General features: G+C 38.1%; 1 pseudogene; it reads left to right on the top strand.

Moving 5' to 3' along the window:
- Positions 1-276: 276 nt before the first annotated feature.
- On the top strand, positions 277-1,138 carry LOC148737722 (uncharacterized; annotated as a pseudogene).
- The last annotated feature ends 13,862 nt before the right edge of the window (positions 1,139-15,000 follow it).

Here is a 15,000-nt window from a genome sequence, read left to right as displayed (position 1 = left end):
CAGTCCCAAACAGTTTCTTTAGAAACTTTCAGCCTTTATTCATATCCAGTGGAGCCGGGGGAAGATATCTAACTAATCAAAGGACCTCCCATGGTTTATTTGAAGTGTAGACGTTTCAACTTCAAACAAAGATTAACTGATATGAGTGATAAGAATGGGAAATATTTTCATGTGAAGTAGCTTTGAAAATAGGTATAAAAAATGTTACTTTAAAGTGCCACTGAAACGAAATTTTCATATCTGAGATTTTTTCATAATTGAGTGGTTTGAAACACGCTGATTATCGTGGGCCAATTTGTTTTTGCCAGAAAAATGTGAAAAGTTGTCTTTTTTAGTGTTGAAAACCGCATTTTGGCTTCAAAACATGTCCGGGCCCTGGGAACGAATGAAAACGATTCCTGAAATCACTGGTTCTATTTACCTCGCAAGCGTGGATCTTTTCTTTCGCATTGTTTGTATTTATACGGTTCGCCATAATGTCTGGAAACGAGCCCTCGACAGGTGAACCTTCTTCCGAAAGGAGCGAAGACGTTTGCAGCAGTGATGGAGAAGATTACTATGTAGTTAATGGCGATTTTGCGCCGTACCAAGGCGAGCCCTTTGCTTCTAGTGAAGACGGCGATAACAATGGCGGCAGCGAAGAGGAAGAAGACGAAGACGGTATTTTGCCCTCCGCTTTAGAACAACTTTTCGAAGGACAAGTTCCTTCAGACAATTGGTAAGAACTCATAGCTGTGTTTTTTCATTTTTCGATTGAACCTTCAGGCTTAAGTCTAAGCATTTCTGTTTACAAGTGTACGTGTGGAAATTGCAGTGTTACACACTTAGCTGGGGCGCGTGACGTTTGATGCTGTTACGAAATACTCCAGACGAGAGGGAACTTTCATTAATTGGTCTCGATGCGGAATGCATTTTCAATCATCCCGACTTTTCTCCATTAACAAACCGTACTGTTCTTAAAGCAACAAACTGCATATTTATTCCTCGTCCAAACGCCAAGCGGAATTTCGCATCTTTTGTAAGTACACACTTACCATTCTTTGCTCACGCGAGGACAGGGCATTTTCTTGGTGCTGTACACCATCTTTGGTTGGCACAGCATCCTTCTTTAGCCATCGCTTTGTTTGAAGGAAGCTAGAGCCTTCTCCGAGATTTAGATCGAGCCGCTGCTCAAAGTTTGACAATTCAAAATGCACGGTACACAGTACTGATATTTTAGATGGCTGCCACTTTGCCCGATGTCTTCGCACGAAGCGAACCCATTTCTTGCGAGTTACATTGTCACGAGGAAAGAAATGCATCGATATGCCCTCTCTTCTGAAGTTATTAGTACAACTCACATTTCCGGGACCACCAGCAACACAGTACTTGCCCAAAAACTATTTTTTTTGACTTCTTAACATTTTCGCCGCACTCCATGCTCACTTCGGGTTTACTCGGAGTTCTGAGATGTATACAACCAGTGACGTCACAACACTGGCCGCGCCAAGATGGCCGCCAATTTTGGGCTCGACTAGCCGAGTTTAAGGGCTAGAAGAAACCTTTCCGCGGTCCGTTGGACAAAAAAAAAAACTCACAGCGCTTGTTAGTAAGGTTCAAACTTTATTATCGTGCAAAAATCTCAGATACAAAAATTTCCTTTCCGTGGCACTTTAAAAATCAATGTAAAGAAGCTGGGATTTTGACTACATTTATATTTTATGAAAAAAAAAATTAGAGATGAGCATCAGTTAGGAGGCTTTCTGAGCAACAGCACTCGATCAGGCCTATAGGCTGTTCGAAGCTCCACTTTTCAAGAATATCACCTGTTTGTTTAAATTAAAAGATGAAAAAAGTTAAAATCACTTGACTAAGGTATTTGACACCCTCAGGAGACAGCTATGGAGAGTCTCCACTTAACCCAATGTTTAAGGTTGGGGTTGCAGAAATCCATTCACCATTTTCCAGTATTTTGATGTTAGGGTTACATTTTAGGGTTAGGGTTACAGTTTAGGGTTAGGGTTACAGTTTTAGGGTTAGATACATATTTCTACGGAGTTTGGACTTTAGCCTATATATTCGTTATTGGACTTTTTACACAGATCGTGGGGGTACTTTTTGGAGTGTTCATTAACAGCACCAAAATTATGCAAGTGCTAGTTCACAATTATTTTACGAGCGCAAGTTGAATGTGAGATGATAAATAATCAACAAAGTGCACAGGCAGAGCTTTTTTGTAAATATCTCAAATTTTGACAACGAACGGAAGTAAAAAGATAATTCGTTTCCAAATGGAGTACAGTTCCAAAAGCTTCAGCTCAAGTTCTTTAGCCCTTTTCTAGCAAGAGTGTTTCATCTAGTGCTAACCGCTGGGATTTCCCTTTCCCAGTACACAGACAAAACCCAGACACCTGCTTTCCCCTTTACCCCTTTATGACCCGTCACAGCCCTTCAGTATCTTTTTGACGCATTCAAAATTGACAACACCACAAAGGTTTAATTATGAAATCAACCTGTAAGCTGAGTAAAAAGCTGCTTTACGGAAAATTTATTCAAAACATCTTTTTCTGGTATCGCACATTAGCAAGACTGGTAAAAACCGTTACGATTGGCAAGATTGAATATAAACGTATGGCAAGAGTTAATATAGTTTTCGGAACGATTATGTCGCTAGAATATTGCTACCTTATAAACACCATTGGGTTTCTGTTCGATATTAAGCTTCGGCCCACGGTATGTTAACCACAGACTGACTCTGAAAGTGAAATATCAACTTGGAACAGACCGTAAATGCATGGGAAATTTTTCTTGTAGATACTAAAATAGGATTTGTTATTCATAGCAAGCAAAATAATGCATACGGACTTTTTATCTGCAATCAATGCCCTGCAGAAACTCAAAGAGCAGAAAAACTGGCGTTCACCTCACGGTAATCAAAAATTGAATTTACGGAAAACGCAGCATTTTATTAAAGTTTACCCGTGTTTTCCATACGGAAAATCCGACATTTTCGCACCGGTGAATCCCACTATTCGTTTTATTATTCGGTAGTTTGCCTTCGCGGTAAATGCTGGTAAACAATTTATTTTCCGGCATTAGCCGCTCGGTTAACGCACGGTAAATGCTGATAAACTATTTATTTTCCGGGATTAACCGCTCGGTTAACGCACGGCAAACAGCTTGTTTTCCTGTTGTTCATTGGCATTTTCCGAGTGAACAACAGCATATTCACCGGAATTAACGCCTGAAAAGACGTATTTTCCGGGAAGTTGAATGTGTGTAAAATACAGGAAAAGCAAATGTTTTCCTTTGTTTGCCGTTCGTATAACGCACAGAAACTGTCATATCTTCTTTCGTTCGCAACCATTTTTTCGTCCGGTGAACAAAATGTTCACTTGAGTTTTCCAGTGGAAAGCATGCATTTTGTAACATTTTTCCGCGATGGTGAACTCGAGAAAATTCGTTGAAACGCATTTTCCGGCGTCTTACTATTTATTGCTGTTCGCTAAACCTCGGTAAAATAACATGCACTCTGCCATTTTCAGCCGTGTTGCGTATTCTAACGTTATGTTCGCTGGAGTTAGCCAGTCAAAAGCATGCATTTCCCGATGTTTTGTGCAACGGTGAATTAGTGTAAGGCATACATTTTCTCGCCTTTACCACCGCTTGGTTAATCGCTGTTCGACCCAATTAGTGCAAGTGACCCAACTGCCTGAAAGGAACAAATAATCTCAATTTCCTGAAATGATCCACACGGCTCCAATAACTGAATTGCCTCAAATGACCCAATCGTGGTCAATATTCTAAATATAAGACAAGATATCCATTTGCGCTTTCATGGAGCAGGATAAAGAGCAGGAGATGATGATCATGATCGACGGACATCTTATATTCATGGCGTTGACCGTCAGCGTTTCTCGGATAAAACACTTGAAAAATGCATTGTTCGGACGCGTAGGAAAGCAGCAGGAGAACGTTCCGGAAAACGAACTATTCATTAGCCTCTCCTTGGAGAAAGAAAACAATGGACGACCGTCGCGTTTTCTTGTCGTTCACTATAAGTAGTTCTGTGTGAAAACGCTTGGAAAATGCAGCGCTGGTGCGCTCACGTAAACTACAGAAAAACATATAAGAAAACAATGTAAGCTGTTCACGAGTGTTTCTACAGAGCAGGCAAACAATAGACGAACAACATTTTTTCATGGCTTAATCACGTTCGTTAGTGATTATGTGAGAAAACACTTGGCAAATGGAGCGTTCTCGCGCTTGGGAAAACTATGAATAAAGGTTCAGGAAAACAAGCTATAAACTGGCGTTTTCGTGGAGCAGGAAAACAATCAACAAACATCATGATTCCGTGGGTGATTCTGCGGTAAAACGCTTGGAAACTGAAATTCAGCTTTCGTGCGTTCGGGAAAACCATAGTAAAACGTTCAGGTTATACACTAGCGTTTTATTGGTGCAGGAAAGGAATCACAAAGTAACATCATGTTTTCATGGCATTCACCGTTAGTTATTCTGTGGGAAGACGCTTGGAAAATGCAGGGTTCGCGCGTACAGGAAAACTATAGAAAAACATTCAGGAAAGCAAGTTATTCATTGGTATTTTTCTGGTGCTGGATAACATAAAATGAACATAGTGCTTTTGTAGAGTTTTTTTGAGAATTTGCCCTCCGTTTCCAGATATCGGAAAACATTAGTATATTGCTGAAGTTTTCAATCATTCACCATTTTGGACCTTGGACTCCTTTATTGTCAAGGCATAGATCTTTACAACCGTAACCAGGTTTGATCTCAAGGGCGTGAAGAGCGTGAAAAGGCCAGAATTCCATTTTCAGAATATTATATAGAATACAGAGATAGAAAATGTTGACTCGCACGGATCGACTGGACTTTTCATTAAGAAAGTCGATCTGTGTCACCGGGAGTCGATTACCAAAAGAAGACAATACATACTTAAGCGTTGACTTGGGGTATTCATTGTTGACAAATCACAGAAGTAGACAACACACAAGTAAGCGTTAACTTGAGGTATTCAATGTTGACGAATCGACATGATTTGCACGGATCGACTCGACCCGTCATGATCACTAAGAAAGTCGATCCGTTTCATCTTTTCATAATTTGGGTTAATGATCTTGCATGGTAAAGGGACTAATACAGATTCCATCACACGCTTGAGAGAAACAGAAAGTGTTTAAGAACAAATGTACGAGCATATTTTCCCGCCCGATGGAGGCTGTTGTTTATACATGCATTTTACCGAGCCTTGGAGGGTTCAAAGCTCAGCCATTCAAAAGGAAATTTGGATTTAACAGGTGTAGCAAATAAGATAGATTCTAACTATCTCCTCTCTCCTTCCCACTTTGACTCTTAAATATCTGCGCGGCACACAAAAGTCTATGGAACCGTCACAAAATCTCATGACTTCTATCTGTAAGGCGAGTGCAAACTTAGTCGCGGACAAAACTGTTATAGAATATTATTTGGTCAGTGTCTTGCTTCAGGAAGACGGGTTAGAACTAGTAGGACTGGTACTACTGTTTACAGCTAGGGGCGAGAGTGAAAATAGTAAGGGTGCTGTAAACGATCACATTATTAGCTAAACATTAAATGGCTCTCGAACAGTATCTGGTGTCAAAACATTTTATCGCAAAATTTTAAGTTTTCCTCAGCCAAATAAAAAATACAAAAGAAAAACAAATGAGATCAAACGTTCAACTTAAATCCAGGATAAATCCTCCATCTGCAGACTTGAGACAACCTGATAGAGGAGCTAACACCTGACTTGCTTCAATAGACAGCGATTACCAATCATTTATCATAATTATGTGAGCATTAGCGTTTATTTAGCCGGAAGAAATTCTGCGATGTTTGTCCGTTATTTAATCCGAAAAATGAACATAGAGCGAGGCTCGGGGAAAACTTCGAGGTTCAAGAAACAACTTATGTTCAAGGACAAATATTATATGTTCAATCGTCTTACTTCATTATCAGCAAGACTAGTAAAACTTTCAATGGATGAGTGTCAGAATACAAACAAACTGCAAAGATCACAACAAATATGTTGATGTGAACAATTCCATTAGTAATTATAACATAACCAAAGTAAAGCGCGCGCTCTGATTGGTCAATTTAGCGTCCCCCATTTGCCCATGGGTGTACGCTGCTGACGTGAGCAAATGCAAAGACTATTTTTCCGCGCGCGCTTGTTTTTCCTGGTCGCGTAAGATTTGTTAAATAAAAGGGAACTCTTTAGCTACAATGTATCAATGTTATGTTATAAAACAAATGGTAAACAGCACAGCGTACACTATTGAGTTATGGATGCACTTGGGAGGTTTGCTAAGCACTCAAGAAGCTAGAGTCGCTCTCGGCTATCGCCTCGAGCGACTCTTACGCTTCTTTCGTGCTTAGCAACCTCCCGCGTGCATCCATAACTCAATAGTGTACGCTGTGGTGTTTACCATTTGTTAATTATCATCCACGTATCGAAAACGCTATTGATTGAGTCTCTAATTCATGATAAACCTAGAGCACCTTTCCTAGTATTTTAAACGCAAGTTGACTCTGATTGCTTCACAAACTTAGGTAAAACCTATAATTCTTGGTATATTCTTTGCGTAGGTACTTATACAGCAATCAGATAGCAGAGCTACCACGTGGAGTCTTCAGCTACAACACCAAGTTGATTCAACTGTGAGTAAAAGGCATGCATTGCTTATTCCAAGACACGTTTTTAAATTACTTATTCAGGCTTTATTACAGGTATAAAACATCTCAGCTCGCGTAGTTACAAAATTTTGGTTCCAAATTTTAATTGCCTAGGGGCTCATGAAACATGCAGTGAGGAGTAAAGCTTAAAAACTAATTATTCTTATGTGCTTGAAAAATTGCTGGTTACCGGAAGCCTTAGTAAGTTACCCGGAAGTAAGTTTACATTATTTACCTTACGTAATGAAAACATGATGAGGTCTCTTAAATTGTATTAGAGTTTAAATAGCCTAGTTTTAATAACCCAGAAAATACATTAGATCAAGAATATATCCTCTTCGTAGTTACTTTAATTTCAATCAAATAAAAGGGTTACCACCTGGAGTCTTCGATAACATCACTGAGTTAACTGTATTGTAAGTAATGCATTTATCAGTTCATATTTTGCACTACTGTTCAGAGAGACGCCTTTGGACCCGTAGGGTGAGTGCAAACCTATCCGCGGACAAAACTGTTATGCAATACCATGCAACCAGTGTCTTGCTTATGAAGACGGGTTGGGACTAGTAGCGCGGGTACAACTGATCAGAAGTAGTAGCAAAAATCAAAATAGTATTGGTGCTGTAAACGATCGCATAAATTGATAAACATGGAACTGGCTCTCAAAATGTATCGGGTGTCCAAAACTTTTTATGGAAAATTATAGGAAAAATGGAAATTTTCTCTGTTCAGACAGAAATTGACACAAAGAAATATACATGAATGATAAACTGTTCAACCTAAATCCAGGACATGCCCTCCAACTACAGACTTGAGACAACCATATGCAGGAGCTACCATCTGAAGTCTTCCAAAGCACAGCGACCATCAGTCATACATGATAATTATATATACAATAACTCCCGTAAGGCCCGAAGAATGCTCCGATATTTGTGTGTTTAAAAAAATCAGCAGAGAGCGAGGCTAGAGGGAGACTGCGAGCTTCAAGGAACAACTGATGTTATTAAAAAAACAAATATCCAGGCATATTCTCAAGTCAAACGGGAATATTGTGTTCATTATCCTTCAAATATTTTTAAAAGTGCAGACAATAAATCATTTAAAACAGGTTATCGTCGAAAAAGCATGTTAATTTTTCTGCTCGTCATTAATCTATGAACTCGCCATGAAACATTTTCTTTTAACCCGCAGATTGAAAATCAAATTTAACAAATGGTGAACACCATAGCGCACACTACTGAGTTTTGGATGCACGCGGGAGGTTGCTAAGCACAAACCTGAGAAGCGTAGGAGTCGCGCAAGGCGATAGCCGAGAGTAACGCTAGCTTCTTGAGTGCCTTGCAAACCACTCAAAAACATTGATTGGCTCTCGAAATATTTTGGGTGTCCAAAGCATTTTACAGCGGATTATCGAAAAATTGAATTATACGTTGTCCGGAATGTTTAACCTAATTCCGGGATATGTCTTCCATACACAGGCTTAAGCAACCTGATAGAGAAGCTATTATAGTAATTATCATTTATCATAGTTATATGAAGAATAGATTTTATTCTGTTTGGCAGAATTGCTCTGATATTTGTCCATTATCTGAAACCTGGATATACTTTAGGCTTAAACGGGATTCGAACTCGTGCCTCCCAGGATAGTTAGTAGAGGGGACTATACTAACTGTGCTCCCAGACACTAATTAAGCGCTACTACCAAGTGAGCACCAGACCCACACGTTGGAAGCGAGGCACAGTTGAGAGGGTTCACCTTTCTAGTGGAGGGGACTCATACAACTTGTAATTAGATAATTGCTAAAAATTTAGCAATTTCCGTAATTAAGCTTCGACGAGATGGCTCTTTTTTATCTGATTTTAATCATTATAATCCCAGTAAGTTTTAAAACAGGTCAGAGGAACACCTTTCGAAAGCTTTTCCCCTAACGGAAGCACTGGAAAAAATCATCACATTAGCCTTCTTACTTTCAGAAACTCAGCCATTCGAAAAGATGGTGTCAGAGTTATAGTTTTCCGAACTCCAGCTCCATCTAGCCTTCAGCTGCTTTAAAGGAATTAAAAATATTTTTAAAATGATGTTTATACTTACTACAATACTCTATTGTCAGTCCCGCACCAGGGGATAACTCCTTTCCCCTAATTCCTGCATGGTTTCGCACGTTTCTTTTACAAGGGCCTTCCACTAACGCAAACAATGTAAGAAATAATCGACTTGGACTTGTCATATTCAAAAACTCAGCCATTCCAAAAGATGATATGGTGCCAGAATTATAGTTCTCCGAACTCCAGCTCCCTCCAGGCTTCAGTTGCTTTAATAAAGGACTTAAGTTTTTTTTAACGATGCTTAGACTTATTGCACTAGTCAGTTCCTCACCAGTGGATAACTGTCTTCCCATAGTTCCTTGTTTCGCACTTTTCTCGTTCAAAAATAAATAAACATCAACCCTCCCTCCCGGCATAAAACCCGATTATGACGCAACAACATTTCATGACTTGAACCACTTCAGCTAATACAAATCAAGCTTTAAAAAATAATTGCTTTACAATGTCACATGTTCAATACTCTTACTTTATTCAAAAGGATTTACAAGAGATATGTCGCTGTGAGCAATACGTCAATACTTATCGTCCATGTATAGAAAATGCTATTGATTGAATTTCTATCTCATAACTGTGAAACCGAGAGCGCCTTCTCAGTATTTTCAATACAAGTTGACGTTGTTGAGCCGAGAAAAACTCTAGCTTCTTGAGTACTTATTTAACCAGCCCGAAAAACATGGACTGGCTCTCGAAATATGTCGGGTGTCCAAAACATTTGTACAAAAAATTATCGCAAAATTTGAATTTACGCTAGCCAGAAAAAATTTTTTTATCAATTTCCGAAACAAGCCTTAAAAGAGAGAATTCATTCTTCAATCCGCACAGTTACCAATGCCTGGTTTCAAATTTTAATAAAAATCCCATTCTCTTAGTTATCAATTGCACTACTTTCAGCCCTTATTTCACCCAGTTGAAGGGTAAAAGTATCAATCCAGGAGATTATAACCAATAAACTGTTTATATCCTCTTGATCAAAAGGACATATTTAACTTTATCTCCAAATTACGGTTTCTTTTTTAAATTTTTTATCACAATCCGATTTCAGTCATTATTAATCCCTATAGGTTTTAAAGCAAGTCAGATGAACACCTTACATGGGCCTTTTTCCCCTAACGCAAGCAATGTAAAAAATCATCGAATTGGACCTCTTACATTCGAAAACTCGGCCATTCTAAAAGATGGTGTCAGAATCATAGTTCTCCGAACTCAAACTCATTCTAGACCTCATTTCCTCTAAAGGACTTAAAATGTTTTTTTTTTGTCGCACCCTCTCAGTATTTTCAACAAAAGTTGACTCTGATAGCCGTGAGAAACTTTAGATTCTCTAGTGCTTAGCAAACCATCCAAAAACATTGACTGGCTCTCGAAATATGTCAGGGGTCCAAAACATTTTTCGCAAAATTATTGCAAAATTTAAATTCACGTTGACTGGAAGAAAATGACACCATAAAAATATACGATAGATAAAATGTTTAACCTAAATCCAGGATATGTCCATGTCCACCATTGATAGACTTTAGCAACCTGAATAGCTTTTGGTCAGCTTGAAAAAATCCTCTGATATTTGTCCGTTATCTGAAGCCTGGATATACTTCAGGCTTGAACGGAATTGGAACCCGTACCTCCCAGACACTAATTAAGCGCTACTATCAAGTGAGCACCAGAGCCACACGTTGGAAGCGAGGCACAGTTGAGAGGGTTCACCTTTCTAGTGGAGGGGACTCATACAACTTGTAATTAGGCAATTGCTGAAAACCTAAGAAAAACCTAAGGAATCAGAGGCTTTTTGCCAAAGCCGTTATGATGTTCAAAATTCTAACTGGACAGACACCTGATTATTTATTAAATAAATTCGTCTTTCGTGATGATACTACTAGTTATAGATTGCGAAATAGTGAAATGAGGCTGGCTCTTCCGCAACCTCGTACCGATTATGTTCGTAAAAGTTTCTCTTATAGCGGTGCCGCGTTGTGGAATAGCCTTCCGACTGATATTAGAGTATCTAAAACATTAGGTGAGTTTAAGACGAAGCTAAGTAACTTCAGTTTTGAGTGAACTAATTACAGGGCGTCCCTGAAAAGCAGTACTTTTATTTTCATTTATTTTCATTCTAATAAGAAGTTAGTTCAGTTCGTTTAGATTAGGCTTTTAATCTTTGTATAAGTTTTTTAATGATTATAGAGTTTTAAGTTGTACATTTGTAGGTATATTGCTTGTATATGACTGAGTGGAATCTACCGTGTATAAATAAAGTGATCTATAAGCTTGAAAAGGGAAAATTCATTCTTCAACCCTCTAAAGTTTGCCTCGTTCCAAACGCACCATTTGTTGAGAAATCCAAAAACAAGCCTATATGGTTATTTTCTACTTCGAATGAAGTTTTCTTTTTCTTAAACTCATTCATGTCAATTTCTTAGGTCCTTAGGGGGAAACCAAATCAAGGAACTACCACCTGGAGTCTTCACTAACAACTCCAAGTTGACTTACCTGTATGTAACACATGTAACGCACATTTTCCAAAGCCTGGTTACAAATTTTGATAGAAATCTCATTATCATAGCTATCAATTCCACTGCTTTCAGCCCTTAGTTTTACCCAGTTCAAGGTAATAGAATCGATCCTGGAGAATATAACTAATAAACTGTTTTGATGATAAAACTCAACTCTCCCGCCCCCAAGCCTAATAAGTCTCGTAGCCTTTAAATATTTACTTAGCATAAACCCGATTACGACCCGATTACGACGCAACAACATTTCATGACTTGAACCATTCCAGCTAATACAAATCAAGCTTTAGAAATAATTGCTTTACAATGTCACATGTTTAATCCTCTTACTTTATTCAAAAGGATTTACAAGAGATATGTTGCTGTGAACAATGCGTCAATACTTATCGTCCATGTATAGAAAATGCTATTAATTGAATTTCTATTTCATAACCGTAAAACCGAGAGCGCCTTTTCAGTATTTTCAATACAAGTTGACGTTGTTGAGCCGAGAAAAACTCTAGCTTCTTGAGTGCTTAGCAAACCAGCCCGAAAAACATAGACTGGCTCTCGAAATATGTCGGGTGTTCAAAACAGTTTTACAAAAAATTATCGCAAAATTTGAATTTACGCTAGCCAGAAAAAAAAAATGTTATCATTTTTCTAAATAAGCCTAAAAAGTGAAATTCATTCTTCAATCCGCACATTTATCAATGCCTGGTTCCAAATCTTAATAAAAATCCCATTCTCTTAGTTATCAATTGCACTACTTTCAGCCCTTATTTCATCCAGTTCAAGGGTAACAGTATCAATCCAGGAGATTATTACCAATAAACTGTTTATATCCTCTTGATGAAAAGGACATATCTAAATTTATCTTCAAATGACGGTTTTTTTTTATCACAATCTGATTTCAGTCATTATTAATCCCTATAGGTTTTAAAGCAGGTCAGAGGATCACCTTACATGGGCCTTTTTCCCTTAACGCAGGCAATATAAAAATCATCGAATTGGACTTCGTATATTCGGAAACTCGGCCATTCTAAAAGATGGTGTCAGAATTATAGTTCTCCGAACTCAAGCTCCATCTAGACCTCAGTTGCTCTAAAGGACTTAAAATGTTTTTTTTTTTGTCGCACCTTCTCAGAATTTTCAACACAAGTTGACTCTTTTTTACTGACAACAATCATTCACTTGACTCTGATGATGACTTCCGCACAGGTTGTCGAAACGTCAGTCACTACCATCGACAACAGTCCTTCTCAGGACTACACTCACCCGGACGATCACACTATACCTTCACTTGACTCTGATAGCCGTGAGAAACTTTAGATTCTCGAGTGCTTAGCAAGCCATCCAAAAACATTGACTGGCTCTCGAAATATGTTAGGTGGCCAAAAAATTTTTCGCAAAATTATTGCAAAATTGAAATTCACGTTGGCCGGAAGAAAATGACACAACAAAAATATACGATGGATAAAATGTTTAACCTAAATCGAGGATATGTCCACCATTGATAGACTTTAGCAACCTGAATAGATTTTTGGTCAACTTGAAAAAAATGCTCTGATGTATGTCCATTATCTGAAGGCTGGATATACTTCAGGCTTGAACGGAATTCGAACCCGTGCCTCCCAGACACTAATTAAGCGCTACTATCAAGTGAGCACCAGAGCCACACTTTGGAAGCGAGGTACAGTTGAGAGGGTTCACCTTCTAGTGGAGAGGACTCATACAACTTGTAATTAGGCAATTGCTAAAAATTTAGCAATTGCCGTAAATAAGCTTGAAAAGGGAAAATTCTTTCTTGAACCCTCTAAAGTTTGCCTCGTTCCCAACGTGTCATGTGTTCAGAAATATGAAAACAAGTTTGGGGTTATTTTATATTTCGAATGAAGTTTTCTTTTTTTAAACTCAGTCATATCAATTTCTTAGGTCGTTATGGGGAAACCAAATCAAGGAACTACCACCTGGAGTCTTCACTAACAACTCCAAGTTGACTCACCTGTATGTAACACATGTAACGCACATTTACCAAAGCCTGGTTACAAATTTCATAGTTATCAATTCCACTGCTTTCAGCCCTTATTTTCGCCCAGTTGAAGGTAATAGTATCAACCCAGGAGAATATAACTAATAAACTGTTTATATGATAAAACTCAACTCTCCCTCACCAAGCCTAATAAGTCTCGTAGCCCTTAAATATTTACTTAGCATAAAACCGATTACGACGCAACAGCATTTCATGACTTGAACCATTCCAGCTCATACAAATCAAGCTTTAGAAAAAACTGGTTTACAATATTACATGTTGAATCGTCATACTTTATTCAAAAGCATCACAAGAGATATGTTGATTTGAACAATCACGTTATCGTAGTTATCGTCCACGTATAGAAAAACCTATTCATTGAGTCTCTAGTTCATGAGTAACCGAGGGCACTTTTTCAGTATTTTCAACACAAGTTGACTCTGATAGCCGAGAGAAACTTTAGATTCTCGAATGCTTAGCAAACCATCCAAAAGCATTGACTGGCTCTCGAAATATGTCAGGTGTCCAAAACATTTTACGGAAAATTATCGCAATAGTTAAATTTACGTTGGCCAGAAGAAAATGACACGACAAAAATATACGGTATGTAAAATGTTTAACCTAAACCCATGATATGTCCTCCATCAACAGAGTTATGGAACCTGATAGAGGAGATATCACAGCAATTATCAGCCACTTACCATAAATAAATGAAGAATAGCTTTTATTCGGCTTGAAAGAATGCCCTGATATTTGTCTAGTATCTGAAGCCTGGATATACTTCAGGCTTGAACGGGACTTGAACCCGTGCCCCCCACATAGTAATTCAGCGCTACTACCAACCGGGCTACAGAGCCTCACGTTGAAAACGAGGTACAGTTGAGAGGGTTCTTCTTTCTAGTGGAGGGGACTCATATAATTTGTAATTAGGTAAATTTCATTTGATGGGTGACACTGAATTAAATAAAGCTTTATTACCATCAGGTGAGCGAAATTTTACCAATTAGCGAAGATAAAGATGAAAAGAGAAAATTCCTCCGTCAACCCTCTAATACTAATAATAATAATAATAATAATAATAATAATAATGATAACAATAATAATAATAATCGACTTTATTTAAAGAGGGTATACACATAACAGCTTGCGCTGATAAACCAGTGCCCCCAAAAGTTTGCCTCGTTCCAAACGCACCTTTTGTTGAGAAATCCAAAAACAAGCCTATAGGGTTATTCTCTATTTCGAACGAAGTTTTCTTTTTTCAACATTTTAGTGTGTTAAAAAAAGTTATGAATCTACTGATTTACTATTGCAATATTTTCGTTTATCAAGGGACTTCATAACACTTTTAAATGTTATCTTTTTTATTACTATGAGTCAATTAAAACGAATTGGTCAAAAAGACACAATAACCTAGACACACTCTGAGGTTCATAATTACCTATTTGGGAGAGATCTTAAATTTAGTTATGTCCAAGTATTAGGTATTTATGTAAAAACCAAACCAAGGAGCTACTACCTGGAGTCTTCACTAACAATTCCAAGTTGACACACCTTTATATAACACATGTAACGCACATTTACCATGCAAAGCCTGCTTACAAATTTTAATAGAAATCCCATTCTCATAGCTATTAATCGCACTGCTTTCAGCCCTTATTTTCACCTCAAGGTAATAGTATTAAT

The sequence above is a fragment of the Stylophora pistillata genome, chromosome 2 (genome assembly GCF_964205215.1).
Source record: "Stylophora pistillata chromosome 2, jaStyPist1.2, whole genome shotgun sequence".
NCBI classification, from domain to species: domain Eukaryota; kingdom Metazoa; phylum Cnidaria; class Anthozoa; order Scleractinia; family Pocilloporidae; genus Stylophora; species Stylophora pistillata.
This window is presented reverse-complemented; position numbering and strand designations above follow the sequence as displayed.